Below are 12,551 nucleotides of genomic sequence, written 5' to 3' on the forward strand. Positions count from 1 at the left end.
TATTATTACTAATAGTTCATGTTATATTCATACTTCAAATTTATTTTGAGTCTTATTATATTTTCATTTTATTTCATTTTTAATATGAATTGAATAATAGAACTGTTAGTTACAATTTTCTTATTGAATTACTTCAGTCTTCCCCCTCCCCCTGCTGCTGAAGCATATCCCAAATTTTACAGAGCAGTTGGCTAAGGAAACCACATTCTTGTGATAGAGAAGGGCACTTTATATAGAACTGGCCAAGACTAAATCCCCTTTTACATTAGCTCAGTATAAACATGTGCGTTGACTCATAAAGGAATGTATGTTATTTTAGATATTTTTATTAACGGACAGTCCTCTTAGGTAGTAGCAGAAACAACAAAGCTAATACTTTTGAAATCCCTGCAGAAAATGACCACAGTAGAGATTTGGTGTGGAGAAAAAAGAAAAAAAAAAGGTGTGTAAAACTGATTTCACTGAATTTTCAGTGTTCTCCCCTATAAGGAAAATAAATATATTTATTCATTTATATATTTATTTGTCTCAAATGAACTCACCATGAAGCACAAATATTTCTCTAACCAGAGGTTTCATATGTGAGCTGGGTTTTTTGGTTTTTGGTTTTTTGTTTTTTTACCACCACTAAATCTGTTTTCTCTTCCCAGTGAATCCAACCAACTTCTCTAATTTCAGCACCTTTGGAGAGGAAATCAGTCTTTCTGGCTGGAGCCATCAAATTGGCCGTGCTGTGTGTCTAGTGATGCAGGGAGAAGAATGAGGATAGGGAACCCAGAAGATATTTTCTCTCTGTTCAATGCTGAAAGAAGTTTCATAGGAGGGTGAGTGTCTGTGTGTCAGAGGGGCCTCCCGCCATTGTTTACTTGGAGGTAATGTCGCTGAAATTTTGTGAGGGCCATAACTAAACAAGAGTGAGATTACATACACATTTTTATTGCATATCCACAAAACAACCATATCCTTTAAAAATAAGGAATTGAGAACCTGTTTTCATGTATTTAAAAAAAAGTTTTGAATAGACATTTTGCAAGAGAATACTGATTGAAAAGCACATATGGAAATATTCTACCTCGCAGCAATCAAATAAATACAAATTCAGCTTCAGTGTTAGAGAAAATGAGGAAATGTAAAAGTCAGAATATTTAATATGAGAATGCTTACAGTTTTACCTTGATGGTGAGGCAAAAATTGAGGTAAATGTATCCGAAAATGTTACAAAATACATCAAACTTTTAGATATGTCCGTAACCCTTAACACTTAATCTTATTGCTAGCAATAAATCCCGAGAATTTGACAAAAAATCAAAATCAGCTAAAAGTCAAAATACTCACATTAATATACACATTGTATAGCCTCCTTGAAATTTTTGGACACTTGGAAATGGCATATATGATTGAAAGAGGAAAACAAAGAAATTATGGCATGCTTTATATGAAGAAATAGTATGCAAGAATTAACTTTGCCTTTGCAAAATATTTTAATATCATGGAAACATGTTTGCTTTTTATTATATAAAAAGATACATATTTAAAACATACCATGCTTCGTATCATCTCAAAATTATGTACAGGTTAGAATATAAAGCATGAGAGAAGTACAGATTTCCCCACTATTTAAAAGTAGAGTTTTCCTATGAAACCTTTTGTAAGCTAAAATGGCATAAAGCAAAAAATGCAATTACCATTTTGTAAAAGTGAAAATTTTCTTCAGATTTCTTTTGGTTAGTGAAAATAGGTAGTTCTAATGTAGGTTTTTCATAAAAGTGAGGTGGTATAAAGCAAATGAAGGATAATAATAGCAGGAAATAGCAGGGAAACCTGTATACCGAAAATGTTATAAAATTATTAGTGACTGCATCCGACATGATAGGTACTCTTTTTTTTCCCTATTTTTTTATTTTCTGTATCCCAATATTTTCTCTTGAGCACATATCAGTTTTTAAAATGAATAAAAATAAATCTCATCAAAATTATTTTTAACATGAACCTTAGCATTTGGAAGGCTTTTTGAGTAGGATCTATCATTTTATTAAAATCTCAAATAATCTAATCACTGCCACCTTCCTTCCCCCACCCCCCCAGTATTAAAAGATGTCATCTGAATCACATGGATTACTCCTCCACAAAACTAGATTACATCCCTAATTCATTATTATTTTAGAAAACTCACCTTTCATCCACCTACAACATGGGCCATCATTCATATTGAACTTAATTAGAAAACAGTTTGGATGTTGGAGGAATTCCTTATTTAAATCAATTAAAGGGAAAGTTGTCAAGTTCATTTTGGATTTGCTTTTCTCTACTCTCACAGCAGGACTGAAGAGATCTGTCTTCCCCAATCTCCTTGTCTTCTTCCAGGATTATGTCATAGTGTTCAGTGTGTGAATCTCGGAACTCATGGTGGCAATTAGCTTCTGAGACTCCTGCCACAGCTAGATGGAGCCTGGGTGACAAACGAAGTCATCCCAGGATCTCACGGTGGAAATTCTTTGATGGGTGCTTTCGTTCACAAATGACATATCTCTGGTTGGTGGGGCAAGGCAACCCCAAACTCTAGCCCTATTTCTGTTCTGTGTTGAGAGCTCTTCTTCCTTCCCTCCCCATGCCCTAAATCCTATTGTGTCACGGTTAATCTAGTTATCAAATGGAAAAAGCATGTCAGATAGCGACTATTTAAGGAGCACATTCCTTTCACTGAGTAGATCATTACAGGTCCTTTACTTCTGCATTGCTAAAATAAGATTCTTTGCCTTATCTGTCACCTGCCCATATCCTTGCTGCCTTAAAATATGTGCTCCCTCTCCACCCAGCTCAGATAGAACTATTTTCTGTGTACTAATTTCAGTCATTTTCATGCCTGTTAAAATCATTATCTGCCAAGGAAAGGGGACAAGATATATTCTATATAGTGATGATATATATATTCTAAAACTAGAGCATATGATCATGATCATTTATATATCTGCCTTCTCTCTCAGGCCCATAAGAACAGGGACTAAGTTTTAATGATCTTTAGTATCCTAGAATATAGATTACTCTCAGTTTATTACTTTGAGTGAATTAATGAAAAAATAACAGCTGTCTTATCAAAAGCAATAGAAGATTTCAAAATGATGGAATTTCTGGAATCTTTTAATGATTTGAGAAAATAATCCAGGATATTTTAAAGGCAACATAGCTTTTAATTCTAGATTTATAGGCTGTTAAAGAAAAGAAATTTCTAGACAAGAGACTAGAAAATCCAGACTAAATTATGGTTATGCATTTAGGATATTAATGGAAATCCTGGACTACAGATTAGAATACTCTTCCAAGTTTCCACCTCTATAGTCAAAGTAGATGTAAGGGGTGCCTGGGTGGCTCAGTGGGGTGAGCTGTTGCCTTCTGCTCGGGTCATGATCTCAAGGTTCTAGGATCAGGCCCCACATCAGGCTCTCTGCTCAGCAGGAGCCTGGTTCTCTCTCTCATGCTCCCTCTGTGCTCTTCCTCTCTGGTGCTCTCAAATAAATAAATAAAATCTTAAAAAAAAAGTAGATGTAAAAGTTAAAACAATTACCCAAGAAATTAAGGTGATTATATATTCTTTTTCTCCTTACATAACTTATGTGTAGCCTTGTCTTCTATCAGATTATAAACTCCGTTAAGTTAGAAATCTCACTCTTCTTTGAGTTTTTTTTTAAGATTTTATTTATTTATTTGACAGAGAGAGAGATCACAAGTAGGCAGAGAGGCAGGCAGAGAGAGAAGGGGAAGTAGGCTCCCTGCTGAGCAGAGAGCCCAATGTGGGGCTTGATTGTAGGACTCTGAGATCATGACCTGAGCCGAAGGCAGAGGCTTAACCCACTGAGCCACCCAGGCGCCCCCATCTTGGACACTTTTTAAAGGAAGATTTCTAGGCTTGCCCCACTCTGATTCAGTGTTCCTGAACTATAGCTCAGAAATACACATTTTATTTTATTTTATTTTATTTTATTTTATTTTATTTTATTTGTATTGAGATATACCTGACGTGCACCATTATATTAGCTTCAGGCATACAGGATGATAATTGGTATTTGTATATATTGCAAAATGGCCACAATAAGTCTAGGTATCATATATCATATATGTTTTATATCCAGGAGAATACTGAGATTTTGCTACATAAATAGCTACAGAAGGCTGGGATGACTGAAGGGAGCAGCTGTTGTCTCCCTCTGCACAGGTCTTAGGAATTCATGGGCAGGGGAATTGGGAGGCGGACTGTGGTCATGACCAAAGGGAGAGAGGTTCCCTTGTATGCTATCTGATGTGAGAAAAAAGGAGAGAGAGAGAGAAAGAAAGAGAGACTAACAGCTGTTGACTGTCAGCTAGGCAGCTCCAGCAGGCAGGGTGTTCAGGGTCAGCAGGACCAAGCTCTCACTACTCAGCATTCTCCCTTCCTCCCTTCAAACCTGTACTTGGCAGATGTCCCACAAAGGACATTATCCACGCAGGCACTTTTGTACCACCTTGTGGTCACTTCCAACAGGTATCTGGCAGTTTCAGCTTCTCTGTTTTTATTCATGTCCATCTGCTTTCCCCATACCTTCTTGAACTCATTCTCACTCATGAACACAGGGGCCACTACTCATTGGGTGGCTGAATGGAGATGTGGAACTGTTGGGTTTGGATTCGCAGCTGGACGTTGAGCACTAGGTTGAGTCACAGAAATTAATGCCCATGAAGCAGTGGCAGATTCTCTGGGTGCTAGGGACTCAATTTCAGCATGCTAATGCCAGAAGACAGTTTAAGGGTGACCACATGCAGGCCCTTGATGGGGATATGGGAGTTCTTGGAGCAGTGGGTATGCACAGATACTATGTGGGGCCCGCCAGGACAAATGCAGGCTGCAGAAGGTCTAGTCCACAGCCAGCCCCTCACCAGCTACAAGGTGCAGCTGCTCCTGCCTTCCAACCCCTGACAGTGGATTCAGCAGCAAGGGCATCAGGGAAGAGTCTGTGACTGTCACACCTCCCATGTCAGCAGCCAGGCAGGGGAACACAGCCATGGTGGGAGACACAAGGTGGACAGTAGGAGGGGGAAGTTCTCTGGATCAAACAAAGATACTTCTTTGGCTGCAGGAGTCCATGATCCACTGGGAGGTTTTTCTTCTTCTCCTCCTCCTCCTGCTTCTTTTCCTCCTTCTTCTCAGGAGCCAGATTCCTCCTGCCCTTCCTTGGGATCAAATATCATCTCGAACTCTGATGAGCTACAGCTGGAATCTCTGCCCTCATCCAAAGACAAGCCTTCTCCTTGTCCTTCTGGCACCTTCTTCATCTTCCTCTTTTCCTCTTCCTCCTCATTGTATTCACTCTCCCTCCTTCTCCCTTTCTCTTCACCCTCATCGTGGTCTTCATTATTAGACTCACTGCTGGAGTCTTTGGCTGCTCTAGCTGCTGCCCTCTCACTGAGTGACTCACTCTTGGACTCTGGGAGTCTATCTGTGGACTCTGTGGGGCCTGACTCCTCCTTGTCTCCTTCCTCTTCTCCCAGTTTGAGCACTTGGTCCATTTAGGTACCTCCACATTGCACGCAGATGTGTCTGGAGCTTCCTCTGGCTGGTGTGGGAGCTCTAGGTAGCCTGTGGCCTTGGCATTTAATGGGTGGGATAATGAGTCCAGCTGGAAGTGGTCTGATCTTTGAAGGATGACTCCAAGCCTGGGGCTGGTTTGGGTGCCAGGAAGAGCTTCTTGGCATGGTGGCTGAGGGCTCCACCCTACTCTGAAGAGAGAATAAACTGCCAGGTGACAGGTCACAGATATCACAGTTCTGCTGGGACTTGGACAGATTTAGCATATACTGGGTCAACAGTTTGGTCTGCTTGGGTTTGGTCAGGTAGAGCTTGGCTGCCAGGTTGGTAACCTGGAGTTTGTGGATGTCTTGCTCTGCTGTGAGGGTCTTGGCCATTTTTCCCAGGACATCAGGTGAATATTGGAGACATGCTCACTGTATTCCCCAATGAGCCACAGGATGCTGGCTCAGGCCAGGAGTGCCTAGGTGTTAATGTGAGCTTTGCCAACTTCTGACATCCTCAGGCTGTGCTGGCTGCATTTGCAGCAGCTTCTTAATGATGACCACTGACTCTGTGATGAATAGCTCATCACATTAAAATAGTGGCTGCACCAGGCCATTAAGGCAGGTGTTACAGACTTGTCCTATGTTAGTTGATCAGCATCTAGTGGCCTGGATCATGATGCCGTAAAGTCCTTGTCCATGCTGTGAATATAGGTCTGGAACTTCTATAGGACAGTAAAGATTCTAGTTTCATTAACTAGGATGTTCAGCCCTTCCAGCTTTAGGGTTCTGATCTGGGTGGAGTTGATTGACCTGATGCAGAAGCTCTTCAGGTAGGATTGAAACCCACTGGATGCTCGATGGGCATGGTGGCCATGTACTGCCCCTCATTGTAGAGAGGACAGGGCCAGGGGTATGAGGAACTTGGGCTGGGGCTAAGGGTGATAGGTATGGGGAAGAGAGGTGTACTAAGTAGAATGGCATAGAAGACAAGTTGAAGGAGGACAACAGTAGGAAGAGGTCAGGACTGGGGTCAGTGTATGGGGAGGTGGGCCAGGAGAGAGAGAGAGGCTGGGTGATGTGCCCAGCATGCTGGAGAAGTCTTTTTTTTTTCTTTTCAGCGCAAAAGATTTTATTTAACAGTTTGCATTCTGGACAAATAGAAACTCCTGCCTCAGAGAAAGCTTTTTTGAATCAAAAGTCCTGGAAATTGCCACAGAGAGCAATGGGCAGGGCTGGACTGGAACAAGCTGAGGGAGCCAGGAAGGCTCACGTTTTAGGAATCATCACATCAAGTGCTGACCAAGGATACAAGAGACTGCTCCATCAACGAGGCCATTTTTTTTCAAAGTGACAAGAATATGAATCCGGTCATTCTCCAGAACATTTTGGAAAACATTCTGTGGGCCTTTCCTAGATGATCCAGTGAACCAGAAAAATGGGAAGACCTGTACTAATTACACATTAATAGTTTCTACACTTCGATTTAAAATACTAAGCAAACTATGTTCTCCTGGAAGAACATATAGAAATTATTACCTACTTTTAAAAAATTTTTTATTTTATTTATTTATTTATTTATTTATTTATTTATTTATTTATTTATTTATTTTAAAGATTTATTTGAGAGAGAGGGAGAGAGAGCATGCATGCCTGGGCAAACACTTGCGTGCACCAGCTTGCGGGGGGTGGGGTGGGCTTGGGGAGTGGGTGGTGTAAGTAGGGACAGAAGGAGAGGAGAGGCTCATCAACTAGATTTTCCCCATTTTGCACAGACCCAGGGGCTGTGCTTGATCTCCCTAACCTGAGATCAGGGACTGAGCCAGAACGGAGAGTCAGACACTTAAGGGACTGAGTCACCCAGGCTCCCCTGCTTATGATTATTATAAATATTTAAGCCTTTTCTTCAGTCTGTTCAGACTTAAGAATCTAACTAGTTTTGTTTTGTTTTTGTTTTTAAGATTTAATTTATTTGACAGAGATCACAAGCAGGCAGAGGGGCAGGCAGAGAGAGGGGTGGGGTGTAGCAGGCTACCTGAGCAGAGATCCTGATGTGGGCCTCCATCCCAGGACCCCCGACCAGAGCCGAAGGCAGAGGCCCAACCCACTGAACCATCCTGGGACCCCAAGAGTGTAACTAGTTTTAAGAATAGTCTATGAAGTCTCAAAACTTTAGTCCACTGAGAGGAGGTTTTCCTTTGCAGTGTAATTTATGCCTAACAGTCAACCTATCAGCTAATGAACATTTTAGGGAGGAAGGAATTGCCCGTATGTAGATGATGGATGGCACCTGGCAGGGGGAGGGGCCCAGAGTTATAAAGATGGTGGTGGCTGCTAGAGCCCGGCACGAGGAGAGCGTGGAGTTGCTGTCCTTCCACCAGCATCCCCTGAATGGGTGTTAAATTACAGGCCTCCTCTCCTCCCGCGGAAGCTTTCAGATTAGCAAATAAGTGTCTTTCACAACAGTCTGGATGCCTGGGGACCTGCCGCCACTGCGCCGAGCCCTGGGGCAGGTGAGTCCGCGGTTTTCAGATTGTTACGTAGCCTTGTGGGTCTTGTGGCCTGGACCCATCCTGGTTTTCAAAGTCAAATGTTTTGGGGGCTCTTCCCCCAGCAGCCGGTCTTAAAAGTTGGGGCAACTGCTGTGCGGTTCCAACCCTTTGCATTCAGCGGGAAGTTGCAGGTTCTGAGTTCAGTTCTGACTGTAGGTGGTTTTGGACGCGGGTGGGGGGGGCGGTCTGCGGTGAGATTGTGCCTCAGGCTTTTGTACTTGCTTTTGTGTGGACCTTCTTTCACGGAGCAGTTTCAGGTGCAGATTTGGTTTGTCTGTGGTATGAAGTGAGTTTAGGTTCTTTTTACGTTGCCGTCTTGAACCCAGTCAAGTTCTAGAGGCGGGAAGCCCTCCATCAAGGTGCCAGCATGGCTGGGTGAGGGCCCTACACATTTTAAGTAAGTGTTAACTGTTCTTTTATATATGGATGGTAATGTGGAGAACAAAGGCGAAAGAAATAAAGAAAACAATTAAGTTTCCTTACAGTTTAGAGCCCATTGACAAATACTTGAGACAGGCAGAGTGACCATCCTTAAGGAGCTCCATTATCTCCATGTTAATACTTTGCTGGAGGAAAAGGCAGCCTTAGCTTGGCATTAGCCCGACCTCTAGGATCCTGTGTTGTCTTTAATATATGAAATCCCTTTGGAAGGTTCCTTTATTTCTACCCCCCCCCCAAAAATAGGGTAGTAATTATTCTCCAAACATGTGACCACATGCTGATAGCATCTAAAGGGTCTCATGATGGAGGTTTTTGTAGACAGTAGTAAATGACCTTATCCTAATAATAGCTAGCCCCTCAAAGTCCTGGAAACCTTTCCTCCAAATTCCCTTAGAGACTTAGGTTCTCATAACTCCCTCCCAACTTGAAAATCTATAATCAGTCACTCCTCACAACTCCACTGCAGCTTCTCTGCCCATGGGGCCTGTCCTTGTGCTTTAATGAAACCACCTGTTTAGGACACCTGTGTTGTTCAGTTGGTTAAGCTTCTGACTCTTGGTTTTGGCTAAGGTAGTGATCTCAGGGTCATGAGATGGAGCTCTGTGTGTAGAGTCTGCTAACGACTTTCCCTTTCCCTTCTGCGCCTCCCCTCTCTCTCAAGTAAATAAATAAAATCTTAAAAAACACAAAAAACAAAAACACAAAACATTTTTTTTTTTAAGATTTTATTTATTTATTTGACAGAGATCACAAGTAGGCAGAGAGGCAGACAGAGAGAGAGGGGGAAGCAGGCTCTCCACCGAGCAGAGAGCCCAACGCGAGGCTCGATCCTAGGACCCTGAGATCATGACCTGAGCTGAAGGCAGAGGCTTTAACCCACTGAGCCACCCAGGCGCCCCACAAAACACCTTTTTTTAAAAAGATTTTATTTATTTGACAAACGGAGATCACAAGTAGGCAGTAGAAGCAGACAGAGAGCGGGAGGAAGCAGGCTCCCCGCTGAGCAGAGAGCCGGATGTGGGGCTTAATACCAGGACCCTGGGATCATGACCTGAGCTGAAGGCAGAGGCTTTAACCCATTGAGCCACCCAGGCGCCCCCACAAAACACTTTTTTTTTTTTTTAACCAAGGATGTCTTAAGAATTCTTTTTTTTTTTTTTTTTAAGATTTTATTTATTTGACAGACATCACAAGTAGGCAGAGAGGCAGGCAGAGAGAAAGGGGGAAGCAGGCTCCCTGCTAAGCAGAGAGTCCGATGTGGGGCTCCATCCCAGGACCCTGGGATCATGACCTGAGCCGAAGGCAGAGGCTTAACCCACTGAGCCACCCAGGAGCCCTGTCTCAAGAATTCTTTCTTGAACTTTTACTCCCAGACCCCAACATTTCACATCATAATGTTTGTATTCTACCCCTCTGGTGCTAACTTACTAATTTACTAATCTATCTATCTATCCATATATCTGTAAATAATTCTGGAATATCCTTTCTTCTACTCCTTCTGCCTCCAGTGTATACCTCCGATCTTTCTCCTTCCTCTCTGGAGTAATATAGAGAAAGCAGGGTGTGATCTTGCTCAGGCAATCTTGGAAAACAGCAAAATAGGACTCTTAATGAGATGGTTTAGTTCTAGCTCCAGAGAACTTTCCTTGAAGTTTTGTTCCATCATCAGATTGACATCTGACTCCATCACCATAACAATTTATGTCCCATTAAAAACATTCAGGCATTACCTGAAGAAGCAAATGGGCTTTTCGTCAGCATCTCATCTCAAGCTATGTTTTCTTGTGAGTTTTGGCATGAATTAATGCTCCAACACTGAGCTATGTAAGGGTCTAGAGGCAGGGAGCATCTCACCATCTTGGTACTGGAATGATCGAGAACACACATAACAATTGGGGAAGAGTTAACAAACAAAAACCAGTTATGTTCATAATACAGTGACCATGTGTTTACTTGTATTTGTAAATGCATAAGGACATCCCCCCCCCCCCCCCCCCCCCCCCCGCCCCAGAAAACATACTCTGAACTTTCCTGCGCTTTCCTCAGGGAAGGGAGGTAGGATTTGGGAATTGTTCTCTGGCCCTCATTATTTTAATAGCTTTCTGTTAGTGTCATTATTTCAAAATTTATTTTAAGTTGCTTTCATTTTGTTTTATAATTGTCACATGTTCCAGTATATCCTGAATATAATTTTAAAGTTGGCAATGATAATATGTTTAAAAATAGTTTACATTTATGTATACTAATAACAGTGGGGGATTTATAACAAGAAATGTCCCCAGCCTGAAAACTTTTTTTTTATTTTTAAATAAAGAGGTTATAGGAAGATGACTGGTTATAGTGAGAGATTATCTGCCCATTATAATGTTTATTAGGCAGAATTTATTCCAGTTAAAATGAAGCATTTAAGCCTCTTTCACAAATTTATCTATAGAAATTTCCTGGGAGCATATATTTTTTTTTAAGATTTTATGTATTCATTTGACAGAAAGAGAGGGATCACAAGTAGGCAGAGCAGCAGGCAGAAAGAGGAGAAAAGCAGGCTCCCTGCATCCCAGGACCCTGAGATCATGACCTGAGCCGAAGGCAGAGGCTTAATCCACTGAGCCACTCAGGTGCCCCTTTGGGAGCATTTTGGAAGAGGCTTCCTCTCCCACAATGTCTCACCTGGAAGGAGGTGAGGTAACTGTCGTCTGAAGTACAGCGTCTCTGAAAAGATCCAGAGTTATGAACAGATATGTGGATAGATGGATGTATTAATGAGTTGTTATGAAACCATCTTGAGAGATGTTAGGCTACATATATACATGCATATATTCGTACAAACATGACATAGCATGGTATCGACTTCTTTTCATAGTAGGGCACTCCTTATTGCCTGAGATCTACCTGGGGAATGGCAGTTGCCACCAGAGTAGAATACAAACCTCTCTCTCTGCAGCATGACAGAGAGAGAGAGAGAGAGAGAGAGAGAGGAGTTGCTGAGCCATGGCACTCGGGTTCAAGCCTTAGGTCTAAACCTTGGCTGCACATTACAATTGCCTTGGGAGCTTTCAAAAACGACATAGCAATGCCTCCCCGCCCCTGCCGCCACCCCTTTTCTGATTTAATGCTCTAGAATGGGGCTTTGGCAGTATTACTTTTAAAAGCTCCCCAGTTGATTCTAATGTGCAAGTAGGGTTGAAAGTCACTAGATTAGAAAAAGAGAATATATCGTAGTGGGTGGCAAAGTGTGTTAGTTGAGCAAACACGATAGTGATCAATCGATAAACATTGCAAACTGGAAGAATACTGTGATCAATTAGAAGACCAGGCATAAGTCATGCTAGTAACTAGGATTCTGAAGCCTGAAAGAAGCCAAGTTGTAGGACACACCAGGACAGCACAGCACTTGAGGACACATTAAAAAGGAGAAGACAGACCAGACCAGCACGGAGATAATGTATTCATTGTGCAATCTGGACACCACTTTCTCAACTACATTGGCTCACCGTTCTTCTCAGTTTCCTGGCAAGAAAGAATTAGATAATGGTTTTGGAACTTGGCTATATACCCCCATGTGGTCTGTTATCTATATTTACTGTCAAATTAACATGGAGTAAAATGGTTCTCATTACATATCTGGGCATATTGGATCTCGGTAAATCTTTTCTGTTCTAGTCTGGGCAGGTTACTTTGTAATAAAAACTGTCCTGAATTCTGGTTGATACGGTTCAATACACATTTACTGGTCACCTAATAGGAGTTGAGTATAGAGCATCTATTAAATAAAATAATAAAAATTCCTGCAGTCGAAGAGGTTTTATTGTAAGTGAGGGCAGATCAGTTCAGCAGGGAAGGCACTTCTTTTTGAGGTATTTTTACCTAGTGATGAGTACTACGAATTAAATGAAGCAGAGTCATGCGTTAGAGCCCTTGGGGTGGGAATGATTCCGGGGTCTCTAGATAGGTTGGTGAGGGAAAATACGTGAAATGAAGCCTGAGTGACTCTAACAAAAATCTGGGACAAAGGATGTT

General features: G+C 42.0%; 1 pseudogene; it reads right to left on the bottom strand.

Moving 5' to 3' along the window:
• Positions 1–4,334: 4,334 nt before the first annotated feature.
• LOC111157339 overlaps positions 4,335–12,551 on the bottom strand; it is a 47,439-nt pseudogene continuing 39,222 nt past the window's right edge.

The sequence above is a fragment of the Enhydra lutris genome, unplaced genomic scaffold (genome assembly GCF_002288905.1).
Source record: "Enhydra lutris kenyoni isolate GAN:26980312 unplaced genomic scaffold, ASM228890v2 scaffoldscaffold54, whole genome shotgun sequence".
In the NCBI taxonomy this organism is placed as follows: Eukaryota; Metazoa; Chordata; class Mammalia; order Carnivora; family Mustelidae; genus Enhydra; species Enhydra lutris.